At 39.3% G+C, this 13,411-nt stretch overlaps 1 protein-coding gene across 3 annotated transcripts in view; it reads right to left on the minus strand.

Moving 5' to 3' along the window:
• KDM4C (lysine demethylase 4C) overlaps window positions 1-13,411 on the minus strand; it is a 284,733-nt gene that overhangs the window by 137,077 nt on the left and 134,245 nt on the right. The window lies entirely within an intron of this gene.

The raw sequence follows: 13,411 nt of genomic DNA on the forward strand, positions 1-13,411 counted from the left end.
TGCCTGAGATGAGCAGCAAATAAGACAGTAACCCATGAAATACATCTGAGGAAGTAGACTGAAATCTACAAAAGCTCAAGCTGACAACTTCTTTCTTTCAATTAGTCTCAAAGGTGCTACAAGATCTCTCCACCACCCAGATCTGTGAGAATGGAGAAAAGGAGATAGTAATGGAAGAGGGAGTAGAGAAATGAAAGAAAGGGAAGGAAGGAAAGGAGAGCAAGGAGGAAAATGAGATGGGACAGATTAGATAAGAAAGTACCAAACTCGGGAATTATAAAGTTTAACGATGATTTTTAAGATATTAGGTTTGTTTTAGATAGGACGCTAAAATAAAATGAGATAAGATAGAATAAGTATTTGTGTACTTATAGATAGTGTCTTTCATTCTGTGTATTTTATGTATTTTGTATTTGTAATGTTAAATTATTTTTTTAATAAAATAAAAGATTTCTCTACCACAGAGATCAAGGTAATTAGTACCTAAAGCCAGTCAAGTCATTTTGATCATTGAGGTAGAGAATCTGATGAGTTCCTTTCTCTATACTGTATATATCCTATACCCTCTCCATTTCACAGACAAAAACTGGGACTTGTGGAGCCCAGCAACACTCAAGTGTGGTCAAGGTAGCAGAAGTTATTAATAAGGAAGAACACAAAAGGCATTTTGCAGATTGCTTTTGCCTGAGTCTGTTAGAAAAGCCAGGATCCCACCCCCTTTCTCTCCTCTCTTCCTGCAGAGATGAATGCAAACTACTTTTGCACTTAGAACTCAGGTTCTAGCAACGGATATAACCCAAGGACAAAAGGAGGGAAGTGGGAGAAAGAAAGAGAAACTGGGCAATTTTAAAAGCAACTGAAAAAGTGGGAATATAGAAAATTAATTGAGACTGTCCCTGCCAAATCAGGACAGTTAGAGGGTATGCTGTCATTAAAAATACACAACAGGTGGGACTTGGGGGTTGAGAGACTTTCCTAGCAATGAATCACACAGAATTTTCTCCTTCTTTTGTAATCAAAATCACTGTCCAAAATACATTGATAGGCAGTTATAAAAAAAAACCATTGCTTAAGAGATAGCTTAAGAGATTACAGTATTTGCTATGAGATTGAAAATCATCCTGCAGTTTGAGAAAGGATTAATACCTAAGCCACTGTTAATTTATTGATGAAATACATCCCTTGTGAAATGATATTCGGAGGTGAAATTGTTCTTTAAAAAGAAAGAAACTTTCCAAATAAAATCACAGTTACGAAGAATCCCTTTTTACCATGTTTCTTGCTGTGAGGCAATACAGAGGACAATGAAGGGTCATAGTTTAAAACACAGAGCCAGATGTTGAGAATACGTATTACTTCTTAGGCGATGAGAGAATCTCATTTTAAAAACAACCAGGTTTAGGATCTTTATTTCATGTTTATTTCCTTTTTTTCACTAACTGAAAGAATCATTTACTAAAAAAATATTGCTTCTGCTCACTGAAAAGTGGAGGTATGAACACCGGACATGAGACAGTGAGCACAAAAGTATTCTGCAGAAGTCTTTTATTTATTTCCTCCCATATTTGAAAAAGAAAATGGATTGCTTTCTTAAACCACCCAAAAAGTATTTCCAAAATGGTATGTTCCCATCTAGGATAAAATATTCACAAACTACATTGTATCCTGGCATAACATATAACATCTAAGTTGATAACAGGAATTAGATTTATATTTTGAGAAGTCTCTGTTTAAACTCAGTTCTAGCAAAACGACAGTATTCTTTGTGGAGTGACGATTATCTACAAAAATTTTCCTTTAGAGCAATCCTACAGGCAAGTCTTACCAAAATGTTCAGCTCTTCATTTAAACTGCCCTCATGACCACAGTCATATCAACAGGTAGTTGAATCTTATCAGTCACACAACTGTGTTATTGTGCCATCTATTTAACTATGCAAACCATGATTACCAGTAAATGAGATCACCTATAATTCAGGAAGAAGAAGCAGCCAATACCACGAAAAATAGTCTTGAAAAAATATTTTTGAAAGTGAATATTTGCACAATCCAACTGACATTTGACCACCAAAATGTCTAGCCTGGATGCTATCCTACTTGTATTTTTAAAGCAGTGCTTCAACATGAGATATGTTTTTCTCCTTACCACAAAAATAGAACCTTCTTTTTCCCTATCATAAGAAGTGGACCCCAACACACTTCTTGTCATAATTACTGGCATGCTAAGCAGATATTTTACTTCCAGCACTGATACTTTGGCAAGACAGTGTGGAACAATCCTGTTTGGCAACACTTGAGAAATATATTTGACTTTAAGAAATTATTCTCAAATCGTGAAGCTCTTCATATGATTTGTATTTGCTATTATAATCACATATTAACTTGCATTCAGTTTAGCTATGTATCCCAGGCTTCTCTGAGCTATTCTGGTATTTTACACCTATCTGTAAGTTTTGAACATATTAGCCAGTATTCTACAGCCGGGTATAGACTGCCGCTTTGCAGCAGACTGGGGCCAAAATTAGGGCTCGGGAGAGTAGAGCTTCTGTACGCTCCGCACTCTCCAGTACCATTTTGGGCATGAATACATTCAGACAGTGTGCGCGCCAATGATGTGCCTTGTGCGCTGCGTCCAAACGAGATGGCACACAAGAGACATTACTTCGCCACTCCAGGGTGCTGATGGCGCCTTGGCAGAGGCGTGGAAAGGAGCTGCAAAAAGCAAATCATTGCTGCACCTGTGCGATTCCCGCGGCAACGATCCAGGACAGAAAGGGGTGGCATCTCGCTGTCCCTTCCTGCCCATCTGTACCAGGCCTACGTCACCTGCTTGGTTATCTATATTTAATCACCCACAACTGTTCTGTATTCACAAATGCTACTTAGACATGATTGTAACTCCCCTTCCACCATACTTTACCAGGCATCAGCTGCATGGAGAAAAGAATGTCTATTCTGCAGGCAATCGGAGCATAGGGGAATGATGTTTCCTTCAGGTTTAAGTGGATTGGGCAAGGAGAGGTAAGGGCTGAAACAGACGGCCCAGTAAAGCTGGCTTCTACCCGGCTTGGGGATGTGGCGTTTAGACACAACACACCCCCGGGTCACCTGGAAGCTACGCTGGTAATTACACACCGGTCTGCTTCCAGGTGATTTGAGGGTGTGCCATTCAGATACCACTCATCCCAGAGCCGGCCAAAAGTTGGCTCTAGAGGCGAAAGGGTGGTTTTTTTCCGCCCCAAATAGGAGTGGCCTTTTTCCAAATAGCAGTGGAAGCTGGCCGGATTGAGGCCCCAATCCATCTGTTTCACCTCTCAGTTAAGTATATTTAGTTAAGTATATAGAATATCGACCTTCGTTTGTTTTAGTTCCCTAAGTTTAATACTTCTATTGGATCTTACTTTGCTGATCTGTAACAAACATGGAATTCCTTTTGCTACTTTCAATAGCTGACAGATCTGTTTTCCAAATTGATCTCATCAAAATTTGATGAACACAAAGAACTATTTCTAGCAAACTGTATCAAAAAATTTGAATAGCATCAGCCACTCATATGTTTCTTCCTCCTTTATACTTACCTACTAATTGTTCTTCTATTATGACATTTTAAGCAAACAGTGAGTTTGTCTCATGTGATATTTAGTTTGAGTTCATAATGAAAAGTTTGCATCATCAAAAAGTTAGACTGTACCTCTAACACTATCTAAAATTAAAACCAGACATGGCAATTACTCACAGGGTGTCACAAACAGAAATGCAAAGGGACAGATGAGAGAGAGAGAAATGACACGTTTGGGAAGCTCCTGGTCCATTATTTTTGTCTTTCAACTGCCACTCCCCTAACTGATCAAATTTCACTCCAGGTTATATTCTTTAAAGAACACTCTCTTTAAAGATACTCTCCTTGCAGTGTATTACAAGGAAAATGATATTATTATGTATTGAAGGCAACTATTTTAATCCAGGACCAATTTTGTGATTTCGGCCCTGTACAAACTGGCACTTTGTATGTACTGATCTGTGGGTAGAATCAGGGTATAGCGTCCTGACACTGGATGCGCTGACTCCACCCCCAGGGTGTCATGGTGCCGCGCGCCATTCCATACAGTGTGCGGCATCATGGCCCTCCTCCAGTGCTGCATCCAGATGATGTAGTGCTGAAGGGGCACCATATAGCCATGCCGCTGCAGCTATGGAACCCTTTAAAGGGCCCTCCAGAGGCCAGATTGGGACCACGTCTTGAGATTGTCGCAGCCCCAATCTGGCCAGGAAAGGGGTGGCTGCAGGCTGCCCCCTTGGGGTGGTCTGTATAGCCCCTGGGGTGACTTGTTGTTGTTGCTGTTGTATGCCTTTAAATAATTTCTGACTTATGGCAACCCTAAGGCAAACCTATCTTGGATTTCTTAGCAAGTTTCTTCAGAGGGGGAAGTTGCCATTGCCAACCTCTGGGGTTGAGAGAATGTAACTTGACCAAGGTCTCCCAGTGGGTTTCATACCTCAGTGGGGATTCAAGCGCTGGTATCCAGAATCATAGTCCAACACTCAAGCTACTATGCAACATTGCATATCCTTAGGTGCAGTGACATCACTAGGGAGTGTCAGAGGTGCAGCCCACACCAGGTGACACCTGAAAAGAGGGGTGATGCCTGGTTGGGCCCTCATTCCACTGTGGTGTGAGAAGGGGCAAACGTGACCCTCTTGCTTCCTCCTGAGGCGGCTGCCACTGTGGCAAAGGAATAGGGGGAATGCACCCCTTCAGGCTTCATCACGGAGGTGGCAGAAAAGGGTGAGCACAACCTTATGGCACCCGCCACCACCTGCTGCCATCCCACCACCATCCCAACACCCCCTGCATTGCTTTAACCCAGTGGTCAGGATGCCACTGCTTAAGTGACTTACCCACTGGCTCTCTTTAGGTGACTTAACCTGCCCCAAGCACAGTTTTAATGCTAAATCTCTTTTAGGTAGCCATATTTTTAATAAAACATATTAAAAGATGTGATGCATGACACATGACAATCAACATATAATAACCCCTGTGGAGCTCAGTCTGTACTATCTGTCTTCTTTCCCCTCTGGAGAAGTAAACAATAAATAGACTGCACCACATATATTAGATGCTGATATTTAAAAAAGAATCTTCTAAATATGAACCATAATATGGCGCTAAAATAGCACTTGGCAATCAAAATCATGGCTTTAACTTGCACTGAATACCATGCATTCAATTTTTGCTGAAGCTATAGAGGCCATCCTGTTAAAGATTCCTTCATATATAGCCACATGTTTTTTTCAAGACCCAAGCAAGTAAAAAAGATATATCCTCATAAACCTCTTGTTACAGGATCTGTGATGGCATGGTTACACTTTCCATATTACCTACAGAATGAATGTTTGGCAGGTACTGCTCAAATGTGAAAAGGATTTAGAGCATGCTGCAACAATAGTCATTCTTCCCTAGCAGAATCAGGGAGTGATATATTTTTACATTGACCTTCCAGCAACTCACAGGCAATTCTGGAGAAAACTTTGATATCAGTTATCCATTTGTACAAGCTTCAATAAAACAAGTGTTCCTTTGGTAAAAAGCCCAGAAAGGAACACTCTGTTCAAAGTCACACAAAAAAAGGATTCAAAATGTTCAGCTTGACACTACATTCCCCCGCAAGATTTTAAACTTTAAGTCTATAAGAGAAATAAGTTAACATGTTGTAATGAAGTACTGGCACACTGACAATAATAAGAAAAAGTGAAGCCATCCAAATAATTGCATGCCATTCTAGAGACCATTAGTACTTACCGTCTTACAGAACTGATAATTATTTATCTACAGCTAAGATATATGGCAGCATTCAGGGATCAATAACAGTATCCCCCCCCCCCTGCCAATTTTTTGCCTTGGGACCCTCTATACATCTCACATGCCAAGCAACATCTGAGTGTGGTCAAAACAGCTAAGGAAGAACACACAAGCTGGGAGACACTACAGCAGTTTACTTTTATCTGATCCTTCTGGGAAAGATAAGAGTCCACTCATACCATCCTCTCCCCTACAGCTGAGTTAACTACAAGTAGCACAAACTACTTTTGCAATTTGGACTCAATTTGTAGCAATTGAAATAAGGTGTGGACAGAAGGGGAAAGTGGCAGGAGGAGAAAGAAACGGGAGCACTTAAAAATCAACTCAAAAAGTGGGATGACAGAGGATTAATTTGGCAGTTGGCGGGCATGGTCCTATGGAGCCACAAATGCAATAACTAACACACCTCAGTCCATTAATATAATGATGCTTTTCTATTGGTGGCTATAAGATGGGCACAAAGCTTTGACCTAAATTCAACACTGTATTAGCAGACACCCACTAGCACAGGACTCTCTCTTCCCATCCACAGCCATTTGTATTGCTTGAAAACTATTCTAGTTTTCACAATCTACCAGGGCATGTTGTAAAGAGAAGTAAATTACTCTTCCCAGTTGTGCTGACAGATGCAGTTCAGTCAACAGAATGATACCTATGGATCCCACCCTCTGTTCTTTTCTCCAGTGAGGAGATATCCATACAAAACTAAATATGTAGACTGAAAGCTTAGGCTATAACTATTGTGTAAATTATGTGCTAACCAGATGATCCTCCTTCCTCAGCTAACAGAGAAGTGAAAACTGACCAGAATAGTTTTAAAATATTCTGACAGTGACACAAAATTTTTAAAAGATGCAAAGGATTAACAGATTGTGATCTTTCTAAAAGCTGAGAAGACAGCAGCAACATTACAATTCAATAGGAAAAATATAAGGCACGATGCACAAAGTTGAATTAAGAACAGATTATTTCCCCTGCATCATGAAATACAGCATGTAAGGAAGGTTTCTAACAGCTATAGCAATAGCATTATTTCCATCCAGCTCTGGCACTGGCAAATTTTCTTTGCTCTACTCCCTTTCAGTCTTAGTCCAGAGCAGCCAGTGTGTAATACTGCTGACTATTGGAGCATTGGGTTTACAGATCCTTATCAGTGTGTCATCTGAACATAAAGAATATAATACACAAACTGACAGACACATAAACACATGCACAGAGCATGTCGACATGAAACAAAATGTTGCAGTATGGAGTGCTTTTGTTTGGTGTTATAGGCAGCTACTTCAACAGGCATGCTTTCTTTCAGGATATTCCATTCCATTCTCCTCTCTTTGAATCTTTAAAAAGTTGCTCAATGTGAACCAGAAAATGCAATATTCAAACAATCTGATGACTGTCCTTAGCTCTTTTATAGCAATGCATCTTCTCCGTTCTCTTTATTTCTGATGCTTACAGCAGGGATGGGAAATGTGTGGTCCTCCAAACATTGTTGAACTCTAGATAGGTCATCATCACTCACTGTTGTCTAAGCTGGTTGAAACTGATGAGAATTGTAGTCCAAAATATCTGGAAACACACACCTTCCCCGCCCATCTTAGGGGAAGAAAATGACAAATAGCAGGGAAGAGACATGAAATATAACTGTCCCCCTTCCAGTTTATTCCTAACTTCATCTGAGTTTTTGACACTCCTTTTTGAGCTAATTGCTCCTGACAGCTGATTAACAGCATTTTGAAGACTTTGGGGTTCTGCTAATTCAGGAGCTACTTCCAGACACACAGCCCATTCCATTGCCCACAGGCCACTCCAAATTTCTTTTCCAATTCACTGAGCTCCTGTTTGGGGTTTGAGTCAGCCAGTCATGCCATCTTCCAATATACCCCATTCCATTCTATACCATCACACCCAACAGTCAGTCAGCATGCTGTGCCTCCTGAAGATGCTCAGTTTTCACTTAAACGTTTAAGGCTGTCCTTCCCTTAGTATTTTTTCTAAACAATTTTTTTTATTCCTCTCTTCACCTTGGTGCTGTCTCATATTAGCTGAAACCTCCTCTCATGTATACCAATGACATTGTTTTGGCTAAATACAGATTTACATTCAAAGAATATAATATACAGGCTGACAAACACACATGCACATCCACCGAGCACATCAAACCCACAAAAAATGTTGCAGTATGGCGTCCTCTTGTTCAGTGTTCCAGGAAGTTATGAACACACTGAATGAATGATTACTTGAGTTACAAACTGAGATTATCCCTTCCAGTATCAGAATAGCCCATCAATTTCCAGGTAGATGAAAAAAGAAAAAGAAAACATCAATAGTTGATTAAAATAAAGCAACTTTTAAAACATTCAAAACATTGGCACAAAACTATGTGTTAATTTTATTGTGTGTTAGTTCCAGCACTATTGAAGTCAAGAGTGCCATCAAATCAAACCAAATGATTAAATAAATAATATTGTGGTCTGGAAATATGAAGTATATGAAATGTTTTAATAGATGATCTAAAAAACTGTACATGAAAGCTCCTATCTGGGATCAAGGCCTTTAATCCTTGCCCCTTGAGGTTTCATTGGCTTTCCCAGGCAATAAAATATATTACTGGAAACAGTTTTAGTACCAAATAGTTTCAGCTTTACTGAAATAGAGAACAAGAATACAGGAAGTGCCTATGTTTTTTTTAATGTAATTCCAATGCTACAATATAAACCGGAGTAGGGGACAGCACAATCTTTCCCTCTGTTTTGATACTGAGATGTGAATGTTGTTGCTTGTGTAGACAAAATGGGTTAACTTGTTGTTCTCCCTTATTTTCCAAAAAAATAAACACATGTTTTATATATTTTTTTAAAAAAAATCTCCAGTGATCTACTCTCCAAAGGAAATCAAGCATGGCCTCTAGAAATTCTCATAACTCAAGGAAATGGGATGCATGTAACAACATTATCATTTTATTTCAAAAGAGGGAGGGGACTCCTTTCCAAATCGTTTCCAAAATGTCCAACTTCCCAAGGTAAGTTTCTTATCAAGCTGGTGCTATTTCGGTCTTCTGCAAAAAGGGGAAAGTAATGTGAACTATGATGCAAAACATTTAGAAGACTCTAGATTCAGGAAGGCTGACTAATAGGGATGTGCCTTAAATATCTACTGTATATACTCATGTATATGTCAAGAAACTTTAGTAAAAAAATTCATCCAAAAAATCTGTGTCGACTTATCCACAGGTCAATGTAAGTACTGTACCTTAACTCTTATAAAAATAGAAACTATCCCCTGGTGAAACGCAAGAGTATAATCTGTCCTGGAAGAACTAATCTTTGTCTATTCTCTCATCCATCCATTCTTCCATGAGAACACAAACTGTTATGCCTCCTGCAATTTTGTAAGCTCTTTGATTTTGTTTTCCTTTGCTTCGTTCTTTAGATCCATTGTTACATGACCCTAACTCTCAATTTATCCACAGGTCATATCAAAATCCATCATTTTAGTCCCCAAAATTTTGCCCTCGACTTATACAGGAGATCAACGTATAGTTGAGTATATACTAATATAAGTGTGTTACAGCCAATGAGATAAGATATTCATTTTTTATCATATGCAGTTCCTAGGAATCTAAAAAACTTTATGCTTAAATCACTGTTAAAAGCAACACAACTGGACCATACCCAAAGCTGTGATATCCAACCACAATCTGTCAGATTCTCAGACGTTTTGTTTATGACACCCTTCATATTGTGCAAAGTCTTCTGCACTGTCAACATCTGAGGGACAGTAAGAGCTTTTAGCCTATGCCAGTGATAGTGAACCCTTTAGGGGCCGAGTGCCCAAACTAAAAGGCCTTACAGCACCAGGTGTTACCCTGTGCTGGGGGCAGGACTTTCGGGGGAATTCCAGGGAGGGACTTCTTCTCCCTGCCCTCCTGGGCCTTCAGTTGAAGGTTCATGACAGCCAGGAAGGAGGAAGAACAGGCATGCACCTGTTCCTCCTCTTCCCTGCCTTCTGCGTGCCACGAAAAATGGCTTCCTGTGCCATCTCTGGCACGTGTGCCGTAGGTTCACCACCACGGGCTTATACTATCATTTCTGCTACTATTCCAGTAAAATGTCAAGAAAATCTTTTTGTTGATGATATTTCAGACCAGGTAAGTGAGCCCAGGTAACAAAAGATACTCTCTATAAATCAACAGTAGCTAAAAATCAAAACCTTAAATATATGTATACATTGTCATGTGCAAGTTAAAGAAGGGAAGTATATATGGATTCTAAACACCGAGAAAAAAAGTCATTTAGGAATTCATTATCAAACATGAAATATAATTCTGTTTTGCTATTGAGGACTGCTCCTGCTCTCCAATAAAAAGAATTTGACCACCATTATTTTAGAATGTTTATTATTTATTTATACTTTCAGCAAACAAGCCGCAGATTTTTAAAAAAATCTTGCATCCTAACTGTTGCCTAATGGATGCTGTCTTATTACTTCAAACCCTTGCCACTTGAAATTCTCTGAGCAATGTTACTCAAATACAAAACAAGCTACTGACTTCATTAACATTAACTAGACATAAATGCCTTCAGGTAGAAAAGCATCATTTACTACAAGGCTTTCTGCTGTTTGGAATATGGAGTATTGAATGCAAACGCTACATAATAAAAAAGAATATTCACAAAATAAAATGTCTCTCACATACATACCCCTCTCTGCAACAACACACTCCTTCTAACATGATCCAACATGGGACAATTTCATATGAACTAAACCTCAATTGTAATTTTGTAACTTCATTCATAAGACAACATTTGACATGTCACAGAACAGACAGAGAAAGCTCATCCCCAACCTTAACTATTCAGTTCCTAGCCCACAGTTCTAACTTAAGAGCATTTCTACACATTCCCTAACATTTCTTCCTTTACTGCCTCCTTTCTTCATTGCCTTTTTTCCTTGGTTTTGTATGCATTGATCACAACTATATACAGTACTAGCTCCCTCTCTTCCATGGTCCTTCTGTTTGCATTGATCTATATACAGTACTATATACAGTACTGGCTCCATAGAGTAGGGATTTGCCTTCTTTTTGAACCTTCTTCAGTATCTTGAACAAGGGAAGCCAAAGTGCTATCTGTGGGTCACATGTGACCCCCATCAGCCCCCACAAGACTCCCCCACTCCAATCCTCAGCCAAAAATGGTAGCACTCTTAGACGCCTTGGTGAGCACAATTTGGCATTTAAAGGCTGTTTCTTCCTCCAGGCCTTTAACCATCTTTTAAAAAACAAAAAGAAGTGATTATCCTGCCACATACTACAGTGTGCCCGCGTCATATGCGGGCGCGCTATACACAGATTCGAGCACACGCTGAAATCTGTGTAGAGCCACGCGAGAGCACACGGGGCACAAGGGGCGGCGCATCCCATTGGAATGAATGGGGTGTGCATCCATGGCTGGCGCGCACCACTGCCACATGCACGAGCCCCATTCATTCCAATAGGGCTTGATCATGCGCAGAATTCGGCTTAATCAGGGAGCCTGGAACAAATCCCCCGTGTAAGCTGAGGGAGTACTGTATTTCTAAATAGGCTCTTATCTAGCATAGAACTTGGCAAGAGGGGATAATACTGAAATGGCAGGGGGGAGCAAAGCTACTAGGTTTTTAGGTTTTTATGTTCCTGTTTTTCTTCTTTTAACTGTGGCTTTTAATGTGCTGCAATACTGTAATTGTAATTTTAACCTTGGTGTGATCCCGCTTCGATCCATCGAGAGAGGCGGGAAGATAGAAATATAAATTATTATTATTATTATTACTACTACTACTACTACTAAGGACACCATTTTTCTTTCCTGGAGAAGCTCAGCAGGAACACATGGCCCGATGAGGTTTGGGGGTGGTGGTGGCAAAAATCAACATTGGATATTTTGAAGTTGGATACCCCCTATTTAGAGGGCACCCATCCCTGACTAAATGGTGTAAACACACTTTTCAAACTTACCATTTAAAAAACAATTAGTATCTCTAGTTTTCTGTGGATTTTTCAGGCTATGTGGCCATGTTCTAGAAGAGTTTATTTCTGACGTTTCGCCAGCATCTGTGGCTGGCATCTTCAGAGAATGCTGACCTGGAAGTGTGTGTGTGTGTGTGTGTGTGTGTGTGTGTGTGTGTGTGTGTGCGTGTGCGCGCGCGCACACACACACACACACACAGTGTGTGACCCTGGATGAGGAGGAGTGATTTCCATGTTAATCTGTGTATTGTTCTGTTGTCGATGGCCTCCTCAGGGTGGGAGGATATGCAAAAGAGGATTAATGTCTGCTAATTGGCGATCATTGTCTGCTGGGAGAGCCTCTGACCCTGAGTAGTTTCTCATTTGCATTTGCTGAGTTCTGGTTTTGGTGTTCTTCAGGACTGGTATCCAAACTTTATTTACTTTGAGGGTTAGTATCTCCTTTATATTTATCCAAATGAATACAAAGTATTATTAACCAATAAAATCCTTCCTATAATATTTTTATAATGTAAGAAAAGCTGTATTTTATTTGCTACACTATTCACAAAGACATGGACATTTACAAATAAAAAGATAAGAGTTGTTACAACTTCATTGTTTTGGAAGAAAAAATCTATACTTCATCCTTACATCACAAGCAGTGAAGAAATGGAATTGATTTCTGGTTATATTGAATTCAAGATAAAAAGCAAGTTTCAGTGTTAACCATAAAATTATCTTTCCATCCCAGTGTTGGCTTTCAGAACTGAATTATATCTTAGGAAAAGGTATCTGATAAGAGCAAGCAAAATGTGTTGTAGAGTATGCAAACTGTTTTTAGTCTTTAAATACCCATTAATCACACAAAATGTCAAAAGAGGGTTTTTTTAAAAAAAATAAAATCTTAAAATACATACTCTGTTTCAACAGTATATTCATTTCTCATGCTCACAGATTTCTAAAGAAGCATTTTCAAATTTATTTGCAGCTATCTGGAAATCAACCATAAATAAAACAGCTGATAACAGTTCAGTGCTTTGGCAGGCAGTAAAGACCATTCTAAGACAATTCTATCTCCTCTGTCCAATTGGATTTCTGATGCCAGAATAGACATCTGTACACACTATACTGTAACAAAAAAGAAAGAAAGAAAGAAAGAAAGAAAGAAAGAAAGAAAGGCTATTAATATAAATGTGTATACAGCAAATCATGATTTGACAGCCCTTTTGTGTCTGTCTTAAAAATTGTGATCTATTCAGTGTCAAAAGGGAAACATGCCGAAATATATTCTATCTTCAGAATAAGAAATGTGAGCAAGTATCCATTAAAATATTCACAAGTCACCGAATTTACTGCTGTAATCCTGCATGAAAGAAATTTGACATAGACTTATCATTGTAAAATGGAGACACTACCAGCTCCTGCATCTTGGGTCTCAATTTCTGGTTTCAAAATTTTTAAAAATGTGCTTTTATTTAATGAAGTAATAAAACTGCCCCCACAAAAAAATGACACATACACCAATCCCAATTTCCCAAATATGTTACCATATCGAATACAGCA

This window comes from Sceloporus occidentalis, unplaced genomic scaffold (genome assembly GCF_023333645.1).
Source record: "Sceloporus occidentalis isolate IW3139 unplaced genomic scaffold, rSceOcc1.0.p SCAF_1, whole genome shotgun sequence".
In the NCBI taxonomy this organism is placed as follows: domain Eukaryota; kingdom Metazoa; phylum Chordata; class Lepidosauria; order Squamata; family Phrynosomatidae; genus Sceloporus; species Sceloporus occidentalis.